This window comes from Budorcas taxicolor, chromosome 16 (genome assembly GCF_023091745.1).
Source record: "Budorcas taxicolor isolate Tak-1 chromosome 16, Takin1.1, whole genome shotgun sequence".
Classification (NCBI taxonomy): domain Eukaryota; kingdom Metazoa; phylum Chordata; class Mammalia; order Artiodactyla; family Bovidae; genus Budorcas; species Budorcas taxicolor.
The window spans coordinates 5,702,696-5,716,402 of NC_068925.1; the positions used below are offsets into that span (position 1 = coordinate 5,702,696).

Below are 13,707 nucleotides of genomic sequence, written 5' to 3' on the forward strand. Positions count from 1 at the left end.
CTGCCTGCCAACGAAGGAGACGTAAGAGATGATGGTTCAATCCCTGGGTCAGGAAGATCCCCTGGAGGAGGGCATGGCAACTCTCTCCAGTGTTCTTGTCTGGAGAATCCCATGGACAGAGGAATTTGGCAGGCTACAGTCCATGGGATCGCAAGAGTCAGACACGACTTAGTGACTGAACAGAAGCATACACACCAATAATGTACAATTAAAAATAAATTGGAGATTAAGAGCAAGTTTTTAGGAGTAAGAGAGAATAAGGGCATGCAAAGGGGAATGATCTTGGACAGAAAAGTTACTGATGTTGAAGCCAAAGCTTGAAAAACTAGGAGCCAGCCATGCTGAGTGAGGGGAGAGGATGTTGATCACCAGAGCTGAGGTCCTCTTTGTGCCCTGTGTGGGCTGATTCAGCAGATATTAAGTAACACACATCAGTTTAACACCTCCCACCTCTTCTCTGAGCGGACTTGGGCTGGAGGTTGTTCTAATGAGGGGCCGACTTTGCAGTTCCCTGCTAGATGAGCTGGAGCTTCCAGGACCGCCAGCTAGGCAGGGAAGTCCAAAGCCAGGCCCTGTGGCTCAGCACTCGGGAGTCCCAGGTGCACGGCCATCTGCAGTGGCCCCTTGCATTATGTGGGGTGTTTTAATCTATTGCCCAGATGGAGAGTTAGATTAAATGGTTCTGGCAGGTAACCAGAGACCTGAGGAGGGAGGGTGGCAGCGGGGGCAAAGGCTGTCCTGAGTGAGCAGGTGTGGACATCCTCAGGGCAAGAGAAGGGGAGCATGCATACACCCTTTGTCACTGAAAAATAATGGCAGAGTACATGTGAGCTGAAACGAAATCCTTCTAAAGAGTAAACGAATATGCTTCATGCAGCTCTGCATGGCCAAGAACTTCAACCCTGTCCTAAACTGCACACAAAGGAGAAGAGAAGGGAGACTTTGCTTCCTAGTTTTATAGTCAGTGAAACAAAGGCTCAGAGGAGAAGGACTGTCTCAGGCTTCATGGATGGGGAGATGGGATGGATGTGCAGGCTTCCATCTGCCATTCTATCCTAGTTCCCAGTACTCTGACAACCTTGGAAATAGCTCTGGGAGAAAGGACTTTTGCTAGGGGTGCAGCTTGTCTGGGACCTAAGGAAAGCAGAATAGGGGTGAAATGAGCAAAAATGGGACTGATAAATGTGTCCCCATCATGTACTCAATAAACATTTACTGAAGGTACTGAGTATAAGAGAGACCCTACCCCAGGCAAGAGAAAGAGATAAAGTCACTACTTTGGCACAAGGAGTCGTGTCCAACTCTTTGTATGTCCATGGACTGTAGCCCTCCAGGGTCCTCTGTCCACAGGATTTTCCAAGCAAGGATGCTGGAGCAGGTTGCCATTTACTACTCTGTATTTTACTTATATCTGCATTATTAACACCTGTCACATAGTAAACCCTCAACACATGACAATGGAAAGAAATGATAAAGATTTATTGAATTCACTCAAGTAGCCCTGGCTATCAGTAGGCAGGACTGTTTTTCAAACACAGTAATGTGTTTCCTTGACAGCGGACTCTGCATGGAAGATCCTTGAGAAGAAAGGTGCCTGAGAGAATAGATAAGGAAATGAAGATTTGAGGAGAAAAAAAATGAGATGAAATGATACTGTTTATATGTGGGATCTAAAAAAATGATACAAATGAACATATTTACAAAACAAAAATAGGGTCACAGATATAGAAAACAAACATGGTTACCAATGGGGAAGTGAGGGGGATAAATTAGGAGTTTGGAATTAATATATACACCCTGGTGGTGGTGGTTTAGTCGCTAAGTTGTGTCTGACTTTTGTGATCCCATAGACTGCATCCTGCCAGGCTCCTCTGACCATGGGATTCTCTAGGCAAGAATACTGGAGTGGGTTGCCATTTCCTTCTTCAATATACACCCTATTATATATAAAGTAGATAACCAACAAGGACCTACTGTATAGCAGAGAGAACTATACTCAATGTCTTAATAATAGCCTATAAAGAAAAGAATCTGAAAAAGAATATATATAGTTGTATTAGTTCCAGTATGCTGAAAGGTTAGACTCAGATATCTGAACCTAACAGAACCTTGTAAACTAACACAGCATTGAAATCAACTATACTTCAATTTAAAAAGCAATCAAACAGATGAGTCACACACATATCCAAAGAACCGATTTGTGACTCCAGGCAAATTCTGTTTATTACAGAAATGAAAGTTTTTTAAAAAGAGGTGAGGTGAGAATCAAAACAAACAGAACAAGAAAAAAGAAAGAAATGTGGAAACTCTATGGAGAAAATCTAGAAAAGAAAAGCGATGTAATCAGACATACTACATATTCTGGGGTCAACAGAATTTCAAGGTAGATGGAAGAGGATCTCAGCACCCCTAAATGTGTGAAAGACTTATCTACCATGGCTGGAAATAAGTATATAAAATCTAAAATTGAAAAATCAAGACAAACTTCTAGATATTTATTTTTCAGATAGAGGAAGGGCAAAGAGCTCAAAGTGGTGGCTCTTGAATGAAAGGATAGAAGATACTCTAAAGATTCCCTCCACTCCTAGGTTAGTCGACTGGCTCTAACACTCTCCTCTGCTCAGAACCAGGCAGCAACCAGATCTGAACCCCTGGGCAACCAACCCCATCCAAACAGAGAAGGGGTGCAGACAAGAGGTGTAAAGTGGAGAACAAAGTCAGGCCTTTGGACAGAGGTGGACTGTGAGGCACCCCAGGCTAACTTCCAAAGTCAAGAACTGTTAAAATGGTATTTGATTTTTGGAGTTGATTGGGAAACTTCAACCAAATAAAAAACATCTTTCTTTCTTCCCTCCTGAAATAATGGAGGAAACAACAGGAGGGAGGATGGGTCAAGGTAGGTCAAAGTGAATCTTCTGGTTGCTCCTTGCTCAGATGGCCCAGTCTGCCCCACACTGATTGGGCTTCACACAGCTTGAAGACAAGAAGAAGTCCCTAGAATAGAAATCATGAAACAGAAGCAGAGAACAGAACGCCAGGGCTGGCCTGATCTCAGTGACCATCTTGTCTGATTCTCTCTTTGCCTGAAATGCAGGTGGTAAAGTTCAGTGCTGTTGGGCATGGAGGCAGACAGGGCAGAGTCTGACTCTTGCTGGTTCTCTTTCGTCTCTGGGGAGAGAGGAGAGATAAGCAGAACTTGTTCTATGCAGTGAGCACTGGCTGAAAAGTAGGAGTCCTAGATTCCAGCCCCCAAGCTAGTGAAAATCGATTGTTTAAACTTGGAAAAAATCACTTAATTGTGAGCCTGAATCATCTCATTTGTGGGTTAGATGACATTCCATGAGATTCTGGGTTCACCCCCCAGAAAGCTGAGTAGCAAACTTGGAAAGAGATGTTTCATCTTCATGTCATGCCCAGAAGGCCTAATTCCATATATAGAAGGCAAAAATATACATATAGAAGCCCAGGTTCCACAACCAGAGAACCAGGTTCTATGCCTAGAGAAGTGGGATCCATATCAGGAAACACTTTGCAAGCCTAAAGTCAGATTCCACACCTAGAAAGCCAAATTCCATGTCTGTAGGCCCAGGTTTCACTTGGAGGACCAGATTATATGCATAAGGGAAAGTTCACATCTATGAGAAGTAAATCAATGCCTCAAAGTCCAGATTTTATGGATGGAGTGCCTGGCAGACCAGGTCCCATGCATGTAGAACCAACTTTCTCAATGTCCTCACCTTCATAAGAACCTTTCCATAAACTTCAATTACAGTTCATACAATCCCATATCTTCCTAACCAAAACCTTCACTTTAACAGTAGATATCCTGTGGGACTGGGAGCTTGACTGGCACTATATTTCAGCCAGTCTCAGGATGATTTTCCATGTTTGATTTTCAGCAATTACAGTCCTGTGGCTACAGGAGATAAGGATCTCTTTGAGAACACATATAGAAGCTCTTCAGTCATTTATATGATGCTTGAGCTGGGAATTTGAATCCCTGAGCTCAGCTTTTCTTTCACTACTCTGTGCAGCAACATTAAGAGCAACTAACCAATGTAATCATATTCTTTAGTTTTCAAAAAATGTTCAAAAGTATCCTATATGCCACATCAACAAAAGGAAAGACAAAAATCAAATGATCATCTCAATAGGTGCAGAAAAAACATTTGATAAAGTTCAATATCCTTTCATGATAAAAAAAAAAAAAAACCCTCCCACCAAAGTGGGTATAAAGAATACATTTCAACATAACAAAAGCCATTTATGACAAACCCACAGCCAAGCTAATACTCCACAGTGAAAAGCTGAAAGCCTTCTCAGCTAAATTCTGGAATGAGACAAGGTTGCCCACTCTCACCACTTCTTTCCAATACAGTATTAGAAGTCCTAGCCACGATAATCAGGCAAGAAAAAGAAATAAAGGTATCCAAATAGGAAGATAAGTGGTGAAATTGTCATCATATGCAGATAACATGATACTCTATAAATAATATCCTAAAGACTCCACAAAAAACTGTTAAAACTGATAAATGAATTTTGCACGGTACCTGCTGCTAAGTCGCTTCAGTCGTGTCCGACTCTGTGTGACCCCATAGATGGCAGCCCACCAGGTTCCCCCGTCCCTGGGATTTTCCAGGCAAGAACACTGGAATGGGTTGCCATTTCTTTCTCCAATGCATGAAAGGGAAAAGTGAAAGTGAAGTCGCTCAGTCGTGTCTGACTCTTCACGACCCCATGGACTGCAGCCTACCAGGCTCCTCCGCCCATGGGATTTTCCAAGCAAGAGTACTGGAGTGGGGTGTCATTGCCTTCTCTGAGTACAGTAGCAGGATACAAGATTAACATACAGAAATTTGCTGCATTTCTTTACCCTAACAATGAAATATTAGAAACAGGAAATTTTTAAAGTCTCATTTAAGATCACATCAAAAAAAGATAAAACATCTAGGAATAAACCTGATCAAGAAAGTGAAAGACTTATATACAGAGAACTGTAAAATATTGATAAAGGAAATTAAAGATGATGGAAAAATAACCAATGCTCTTGAATTGGGAGAATTAATATTCTGATGGCAATTCTACCCAAAGCAACCCACAAATTTAATGTGATCCTTATCAAATTACCCATAACATTTTTCACAGAACTAGAACAAATAATCCTAAAATTAATATGGAACCACAAAAGACCCAGAATTGCCAAAGCAATCCTGAGGGGGAAAAACAAAGCTAGAGACTTCAGAGAACATCTACAAAGCTACAGTAATCAAAACAGCATGGTACTGCCACAAAAGTAGACATACAGATGAATGGAGCAGGATGGAGAGCCCAGAAATAAACCCACACATGGTCATTTAATCTTTGACAAAGGAAAAAAGGCAGTCTCTTCAGCAAGTGGTGTTTGGAAACCCAAACAGCCACATGTAAGTCAATGAAGTTAGAACACTCCCTCACTCCATACACAAAAGTAAATTAAAAGCAGCTCAAAAAATCAAATATAAGACATGACACCATAAATTCCTCAAAGAGAACATAGGCAAAACAGTCTCTGACATAAACTGTAATAACATTTTCTTAGGTCAGTCTCACAAGGCCAAAGGAATAAAAGCAAAAATAAATGGGACCTAATCAATCTTATAAGTTTTTGCACAACAAAGGAAACCATAAACAAAATGAAGAGACAACCTACATAATGGGATAAAATATTTGTAAATGATGGAACCAATCTATACAGACAGCTTATACAACTCAATATAAAAAAGAAAATAACGAGGAGAAGTCCTAAATAGACATTTCTCAAAAGGACATACAGATAGCCAACATCACTGTCATGTTAAAGATGCTCAGTGTTGCTAACTACTAGAGAAATACAAGTCCAAACTACAAGAGGTATCACCTCATACTGGTCAGAATGGCCACCATCAAAAAGTCTATAAATAATAAATGCTGGATAGGGTGTGCAGAAAAGGGAACCCCTCTATACTGTTGGTGGGAATGTAAATTGGTAGACGCTATGGAGAACAGCTGGAGAAGGCAATGGCACCCCACTCCAGGACTCTTGCCTGGAAAATCCCATGGATGGAGGAGCCTGGTAGGCTGCAGTCCATGGGGTTGCTAAGAGTCGGGCTCGACTGAGCAACTTCACTTTGACTTTTCCCTTTCATGCATTGGAGAAGAAAATGGCAACCCACTCCAGTGTTCTTGCCTAGAGAATCCCAAGGATGGAGGAGCCTAGTGGGCTGCCGTCTATGGGGTCGCACAGAGTCGGACACGACTGAAGCGACTCAGCAGCAGCAGCAGCAGCAGCAGCAGTGGCAGCATGGAGAACAGCATGGAAGTTCCTTAACAAATTAAAAATGTTACAGTATGATCCACCAATTCCACTCCTCAGCATATATCCAGAAAAGATGAAAACTCTTATTTGAAAAGATACATGCAGCCCAATGTTCATAGCAGTGCTCTTTACAATAGCCAAGACACTGAAGCAATTTAAATGTCCATCAACAGATGAATAAAGAACATGTGATACATATATACAACAGAATATTACTCACTTATAAAAAAGAATAAAATAATGCCATTTGCAGCAACATGGACAGACCTAGAGATTATCATACTCAGTGAAGTAAGTCAGACAAAGACAAAAATATATAATATCACCTATACCTGGAATCTAAAAATATGATACAAATGAACTTATTTACAAAACAGAAACTGACTCACAGACACAGAAAACAAACTTCTGGTTTCTGAAGGGGAAAGGGGAGGGAGAGGGCTACATTAGGAATTTGGGGTTAACAAATATACACTATTATGTTAAAATAGATAACCAACAAGGACCTACTATAAAGTAGAAGGAGCTATATTCAATATCTTGTAATAACCTGTAATGGAAAAGAATCTGAAAAAGTATCTACATATGTATAACTGAATCACTTGGCTGTACAGCTGAAATTAACACAATATTGTACATAAATTATACTTCAATAAAAAGCAAAAATGAGTAAGTATCATATATGGAGTCACCAGTCCCTTGCTTCTTATAGATGGTTAATTAGATACGCAGGTATTTTGCATATCTCTATAAACTGTTCACACTGTGGACTCTCGGTACTCTGTTTACTACAGGAAATAGAGTTATTAGTGTCTTCAGCATCTTTATTCTTATCAGAGCGTCAATTCTAGAAATCTCAGAACCAGGTCAGAAAACTCATCCTTAAAATTCTGTTTTTCTAGAAAACACTTGATTTTAAAATCTGTATTAGGGTTGTCCAGAGAAACAGAACCAGAAAATGGAATTTTATCAGATATGCATACATAACATAGATGTATATGAGATTTATTATGGGGAATTGGCTGATGCACTTATGGAGGTTAAGCAGTCCCATGATTGGCCATCTGCAATTTAGAGATCCAGAAAAGTAAGTGGCATAATTCAGTCTGAGTCTGAAGGTCGAAGAACCAAAGAGCCAAAGATGTAAATCCCAATCTGAGGACAGGAGAAGAGATAAGAATTCCCATTTCAAGCAGTGAGTTGAGAGGAAAGGGATGACTTCCTCTTTCTTCACTTTTTATTATATTTAGGCCCTCAACAGATTGGATGATGCCACTCACATTAGGGAGGGCAGTCTGCTTAACTAAATTCATGGATTCATCTGGAGATAACTTCGGAGACATATCCAGAAATAATGTTTGATCTGGGCACTCTGCAGCCAGACAGGTTAACACAAAAAGTTAACCATCATGTGTTCTGTATACATAAAGTGCCAAATTCAGTTCTAGTAGTGCAGGCTCCATGCTCAGAGGTTGAGATTCCAGACTTGAAAAGTTAAGATTCAAGGCCTACATGACTAGGTTAAATACCTGCTAGGCTGGATGACATTCAAGTTCTACCTGAATGCCACAGAAAGCCAGGTTATAGAGGGAATGATATTACACAGTTTAGTAATTTATGGTGGGTTTCCCTGATAGCTCAGTCGGTAAAGAATCCACCTACAATGCAGGAGACCCCAGTTTGACTCCTGGGTAGGGAAGATCCTCTGGAGAAGGGATAGCCTACCCACTCCAGTATTCTGGCCTGGAGAATTCCACAGACTGTATAGTCAGTCCATGGGGTCACAAAGAGTTGGATATGGCTGAGACTTTCACTTTTTCACCTTAGTAATTTTTGGCATGCTTGAAAGGCCTCCTTCCATGACCACATGGCCTGACGCAGAACATAGGAGCTTCGGTTCTATGTCTAGTGTGCCAGGTTACAGGCCTAGTAGGGCAGTTTTTATGTGTGCAGAAACAAACTTTATGACTGAAATACCAGATTCTATGTCTGGAATTTCAGCCTCCAGACTTGTATGGCCATGTTCCGTGTTTGGACATTGAAATTCATACATGGAGTGCAAGATTCCATATCATGCTTAGAGGCTGAGATTCCACATATGGAATGCTAGGTTCTAGTTTTGTGAATGGAGAGTCAAATAACTACTTTGAGATTTATGTTTCCACAGTCCAAAATTCAGGTGTGTGTGTGTGTGTGTGTGTGTGTGTGTGTGGTTTTTGTTTTTTTTTTTTTCACTTTTTTTTTTTTTTCACATTTTAGGCCTACTTACTTATTTAGAGAACCAAATTCTACTTCTATAGATCAGTTCTTATGAATGTAAGACCTTGTATCCTTGTAACCTACCTAAAATTCTGGGTTCCATACTTGTCATGGAAGGTTCCAAGCCAGGGTGACTAAGTTCCATGCTCAGTGGGCCAGATGACTTGCCTCGAGGTTCAGGTTCTAACCTAGAAGGCCAGGTTCCAAGCTGGGAGAGAGTACTTTCACATAGGCCTCCATGAAATGACTGTAAGGCCTAATTCTATGCCTAAAGGGTCAGGGTCCACATATAAAAGCAGAGGTTCCAACCCCCGGAGTGCCCGATTTTACTACTAGAGTGGCAGGCTCACACCTGGAGAGAGTCTTCAGGGATGGAATTCAGAATCCACGTTGGAGGGCCAGGTTCCATGTTTGAAGGGCACATTCTATACCAGGAGGGCAATTGTTCATGCTTAGATGTTTAGGTTTCATGCATAGAGGCCCAAGTTCCATGTCAGCAGGCTTGGGCCTTGTGGACCAACACAGTGTATGACTGGACAGGCAGACTTAACCTCTCAGTTGGTAAAGAATCTGCCTGCAATGCATGAGACTTGGGTTCGATTCCTGGGTCATTAAGATATGCTGGGGAAGGAAATGGTAACTTACTCCAGGATTCTTGCCTGGAGAATCCCACAGACAGAGGAGCCTGGCAGGCTACCGCCCATGGGATCACAAGAGTCAGACAATGACTTAGTGACTAAACCACCACCACCACCACACATAAATTAATACTTGCAATTCGAGATTTCATACACTGTTATGTTCCATGCTTTGGGGACTATTCCATGTTTAGAGATTGAGATTCCTTTCATGGAATATCCATTTTGGGATATTGTGATTCTGTACTTAGAATGCCAACTTCCATGCCATGCCTGGGTGACCAGGTTCCATGTCTTAGGCAGCCAACTTCTACGACTGAAACACTGGAATTAATGTCTGGAGTGCCAGATTCCACACTTATAAAGCCACGTTCTGTACTGGAAGACTGGGATTCTACCTATTGTGTGCTATTACACTTCTATACGTTTTAGGGATAGAGTCTTATGTGGGATACCAGGATCCATGTTTGCAGGGCCAGGATCCATCCTGGAAAGTGATATTCCATACATGGAGCACCAGCTTCCATGCTTGGATATTGGGACCCACATACATTGTATTTTATGCCTGGAGAAGCAGGATTCACAGCTGGAGAGATATTCCATGTTTGGAGAGCTTAATCCCATAGTTGGAAAGCCATGTTCCATGTTTGAAGGGACATATTTTTTTCCATTCATAAAACTTTTTTTCCACTTACATGAACTTAATACACATGTTCTTAGTAATTATGCTTGGATTGTTCATGAAAATCTCACAAGACATTAAAAAAGCTGGCCATCATCTCAAGTTATTTCCCTGTTAACTATTTTTATAGCACATGTATGTTAGGCAAGTATTAAAAAACATCCGCAAAAGCAAAAAAAAAAAAAAATCTGAAAAAGATAGATAGTTAAATACATGGGGTTTTTTTTGTTTTGTTTCACTGCTGCACTTGATATCCATGAAGTAACAGATATCAAGCAATTTACTTTTACTCCATCTTTGCTTGTACATTTCTTCTTAGGTTGCTGATATATTTAAATGAAAATAAAGAGTGTAGCAAAAATAATGCAAGCAAATAGCAGGTAATTCTACAAATAATGGAATGTGAACTGTTTCTGCCCTTATGCAGAGTAAACTGGGTCACAACCAAAGGAACACTTCTGTAGCTGTAGTCAACGGTATGCACACTGACACTGACTATTCCACATATAACACATAGTCTAACGTGCAATATCCATGGGATATCCACTTCTACTATAGCCTTGTGAGTGCTCCAAACCTAAAAGTACCCACAACTATATCTGTGACTGGAACCAATTAGCCCTTCTATTCTCCACCAGGACAAACCAATATATAGGCAGTTTTCTTTGCTTAGACATGGAAGCAGTTTTAACACTGGCCCTTGTGAAGCCACAATGTACCAAAAGTACTGTGCCAAATATTTATGACTTGTATAAAAATTCTACATCCCCATATTGACCACTTCAAGATGAAACAGGTAACTCTCCCTAAATGTTAACTGGCTCTATTCCCTTAATATTAAACATAAAAAATCACATGGGAAATTCATATAGAAGTAGCATAAACCTGTCATAAATCATAAGCAAAAAACTATTTGTGGGACAGCACAGACGACAAATGGTCCACTGTGTAACTTTCAGAATGAGGCAGACAGTGTCAGAAGTCCGGGTATTTTTCCCCTCCTTCTCCTGCTTCAGCTTTGTCTCCTTGGGTATCTGATGTCCACCATGTCAAGTTGTCTCCCAGTAGCTGCACTATTAGCATGCCATCTTTGTATGACTCTTCACTGAATGCACCAAGTTCAGCAATGGCTTCACCAAATGCTGTCTTTGCCAGAAAGCTGACTTTCCCAGGAAGTTGAAAATCTCATCATACAAAACAGAAAAGTTAAGGGCCAGACCCAATCTGATAGGATGTGTTGGTTGAATTTTCTTTTAGCTGATTTCAAAAGCTTCTCGGTATGCTTGCTGTGACTGATTCACAATCCCTTTCTTGTCATCACCAGCAGCAACCTCAACCAAGGAACGGTATTAGTCTTGTTTTATTTTCAAACAGAAGACTTTGCTCTCTGCTTGTGAAGCACTGGGGATCAAGAACTCTTCCAATAAAAACAAAAATAAACAAATGGGACCTAATTAAATGGCAACCCACTCCAGTACTCTTGCCTGGAAAATCCCAAGGACAGAGGAGCCTGGTAGGCTACAGTCCATGGGGTCGCAAAGAGTTGGACATGACTGAGGAACTTCACTAAATTTAAGAGCTTTCGCACAATGAAGGAAACTATAAGCAAGGTGAAAAAACAGTCCTGAGAATGGGAGAAGATAATAGCAAACAAAACAACTGACAAAGAATTAATCTCCAAAATATACAAGCAGCTCACACAGCTCAATGCCAGAAAAACAACCCAATCAAAAAGTGGGCAAAAGACCTAAACAGACATTTATCCAAAGAGAACATACAGATGCTGATAAACACATGAAAAGATGCTCAACATCACTCATTAGAGAAATGCAAATCAAAACCACAATGTGGTTATCACCCCACATTGGGCAGAATGGCCTTCATCAAAAAAAATCTATAAATAAGACATGCTAGAGAAGGTGTGGAGAAAAGGAACCCTCTTACACTGTTGGTGGAAATGCAAACTGGTCCAGCTGCTATGGAGAACAGTGTAGAGATTTCTTTAAAAACCGGGAATAGAACTGCCATACAACCCAACAATCACACTGCTGGGCGTACACCCCAAGGAAACCAGAATCGAAAGAGACACATGAACCCCAGTGTTCACTGCAGCACTATATACAATAGCTAGGACATGGAAGCAACCTAGATGTCCATCCGCAGATGAATGCATAAGAAAGCTGTAGCACATATACACAATGGAAGATTACTCAGCTATAAAAAGAAACACATTTGAGTCAGTTCTAATGAGGTGAATGAACCTGGAGCCTATTACAAAGCGAAGTAAGTCAGAAAGAGAAAGACAAATACTGTATATTAACGCATATGTATCGAAGAAGGCAATGGCACCCCACTCCAGTACTCTTGCCTGGAGAATCCCAGGAACAGAGGAGCCTAATGTGCTGCCGTCTATGGGAGACTGGTGGGCTGCAGTCCATGCGGTCACTAAGAGTTGGGCACGACTGAGCGACTTCACTTTCACTTTCATGCATTGGAGAAGGAAATGGCAACCCACTCCAGTGTTCTTGCCTGGAGAATCCCAGGAACAGAGGAGCCTAATGTGCTGCCGTCTATGGGGTCACACAGAGTCGGACACAACTGAAGCGACTTAGCAGCAGCAGCAGCTACTCATATATGTGTATATGGAATTTAGAAAGATGGTACCGATGATCCTACAGGCAGGGCAGCAAAAGAAACACAGATGTAAAGAACAGACTCGGACTCGAGTGGGGAAAGGCGAGGGTGGGATAATTTGAGAGAAAAGCATTGAAACACATTTAAAATAGGTCACCCATCCAAGTTCAATGCATGAGGCAGGGCACACAAAGTTAGTGCTCTGGGACAAACCAGAGGGATAGGGTGGGGAGGGAGACGGGAGGGGAGTTCAGGATGGTGGGGACAGATGTATGCCTGTGGCACATTCACGTTGATATATGGCAAAACCATCACAATATTGTAAAGTAATTATCCTCCAATTAAAATAAATTAATTTTTGAAAAGAACTCTTCCAAAAGTAACAGTACATCATTGCAGATATGTCCTAGCTTGGTCTCTGTTTTCTCTCTGTATTCTTGAGTCATCTTCTGTTTTTTTCTCAGCACCTTCCATCTTTTGCTCAGTACTTGAGAGGACCCTCCAAGATGACCTATGGGCTCCTACAACATTTTTACAAGCAACTGAGAGAAGAATCCTCTCCTCAATGGCTAATTCGGCTCCTGGCTCAGTTGCAGACTTCATGCAGGCTGCCATATCATCACATCGCTCAGCCTGCTCGGCCAGTTTGGCCTTCTGTACCAGATCATTTTTATCCATGACAGGATATTCTGTGTCTGAAGTGGGTGGCGGCAGATGGGCAGGACTTTGACGGGACATATTTTATACCTGCTTTATAGGTTTTCATGCTTAGAGAACAAAGTTCTATGCTGGGAGATCTAAGTCCCTTCCCTGTTCAGTGTATTAGCATGTAGAGGATCAGATTATATGCTTGGGAAGGTAAAATTGGACCTAAATCAGATTATATGCTTGGAGAGGTAATACTAGACCTGAAGAAACCTAAATCAATGCTTGAAAGTCCATATTTCATATAGGAGTGTCAAGTTCTATGCTTGGAGATTGAGATTCCATACGTGGATTTTCTGTGTCCAACCTTGGAGAACAGATTCCATGTCTTACATTTTTAAGAGAATCAACTTCTCATTTCCGAAATTCTAAAAGTACTCTTTCTTAAAATTAATCTCCCTTGTAGCATGTCTGAAGTCAAGGTGTTATAGTGGCTCACTTTTCTACTTCCTATT

At 41.1% G+C, this 13,707-nt stretch overlaps 1 pseudogene; it reads right to left on the minus strand.

Moving 5' to 3' along the window:
- Positions 1–10,888: 10,888 nt before the first annotated feature.
- Positions 10,889–13,225, minus strand: LOC128061738 (14-3-3 protein zeta/delta-like; annotated as a pseudogene).
- Between the last annotated feature and the right edge of the window lie 482 nt (positions 13,226–13,707).